Source organism: Sinocyclocheilus grahami, unplaced genomic scaffold (assembly GCF_001515645.1).
Source record: "Sinocyclocheilus grahami isolate Dianchi unplaced genomic scaffold, SAMN03320097.WGS_v1.1 scaffold1088.1, whole genome shotgun sequence".
NCBI lineage: Eukaryota > Metazoa > Chordata > Actinopteri > Cypriniformes > Cyprinidae > Sinocyclocheilus > Sinocyclocheilus grahami.
This window is the reverse complement of record NW_015506267.1, coordinates 479,749-481,165: the sequence shown is the minus strand read 5'-3', so window position 1 is coordinate 481,165 and position 1,417 is coordinate 479,749. Positions and strand designations below refer to the sequence as shown.

The 1,417-nt window shown below is 35.6% G+C and overlaps 1 protein-coding gene across 1 annotated transcript in view; it reads left to right on the top strand.

Moving 5' to 3' along the window:
• The first annotated feature begins 397 nt into the window (after positions 1 to 397).
• The window catches only part of ehmt2 (euchromatic histone-lysine N-methyltransferase 2), a 46,792-nt gene continuing 45,772 nt past the window's right edge, over positions 398 to 1,417 (top strand). Inside the window, exon 1 of the mRNA XM_016252122.1 lies at positions 398 to 405. The gene's annotated coding sequence lies outside the window, so the exon portion shown is untranslated. The remainder of the gene's footprint in view (positions 406 to 1,417) is intronic.

Here is a 1,417-nt window from a genome sequence, read left to right as displayed (position 1 = left end):
TTTTTATACACCATACATTTATTTTATTTGTTAATACTAAGTTTTACTGCATTTGAACTATTCTTATTTGTTTTATCTATTCAGCACAGCAGTTTTTGTGCCAAAGAAGCATGCTAAAATGAGAGAAAGGAAAAAGAGTGACTAGAAAGGTGGTTGAAGGAGAACGATAAAGAGGAGGACATTGACTAGAGGACAGGTGGAAGGAAGAAGGAGAGAGAGAGAGAGTGAAGGAAGGAGGAAAAGAGGCAGAGCGTTGAGTAAAGTGCTGAGATTGTTAAAAGCTCACTCATTTGTCTGTCATGTCGTGTCGTCTGCTGGTGATAATCGACACTGAAAGGTACAGGACTTTGTTCTGCGCCATCACTCTTTTTCTCCCCCTCCCCGTCAGCCCTCCTCATCTTTCATGTCTCATCTGATATCTTCTTGACCTCTATTTTTCACGCTTCCTTTGGCTCCTTCGCTCTCCCTCTCTCTCTCTCTCTCTCTCTCTCTCTCTCTCTCGCTCTCGCTCTCTCTCTCTCTCTCGGTCGTCTGCATCATCATCTGCACGGACTATAATATTCTAGTGAAGACGGTTCTGATCACTCCACATATGCGTTTTTTTGCCTGTATGAACAGCATAAAGTACATAAAGTCCATAAAGTACAATAATCTGTTATAAAAATGAAGGATCTTTGAAGGTTCTCAGCTGGTTGTGTTTACTCAGATTTTACATTAGACATGAACTTCATTATAAAATTCAATTTTCTAAATGGATAAACATTGGCAGAGATGATTTATAGAGTTAAACTTAAAAAAAAAAAAAGGGTTCAAGCTCTTGGCAGACAAAATTTACAGCAACTTCTTTGTTGCAAGTGAACTTTTATTTAACATATTCTGTCATATATTCTTTTAGCGTTTGTACTTTTATGTCATGCAAACTGTCCATTTATGCCTTGTTTAGATGCATGTGCTCTAAAATATTGGTTTGATTGCAACACTGCCTTTGACGTCAACAACAAAACGTATGGGAAGTTTTTTGGCCTTCCTTTAATTTTACATTTATGTTACTATAGTAAGTATGCACAAGTAACACGGATTGTTATTAGTTTCATTTAACTTTTTTTTTTTATCTGTACCATCCACGAACCATCAGAACAATTTCTTTTTTGGACACTAAATATGGGTTTTCAGGTCAAAGAGGCTCCCAGCTAACAAAATATGTTCTAAGAATGTTTTTTAACGTTCCCAATAAGTTATAAAACGTTATTTCAGATTCAGCGTTCAAAACATCCACGTTTTTCTTGGTTATGTGAATTGAAAATGTCATTTTATCATTTTATAAACATGGAAATGTTACTTTTGAATGTTCTCTGAACTTTCTGAAACAAGTATCATTTAAAAAAAAAAAAAACGCGTTAGACGAATGTCCAAATAA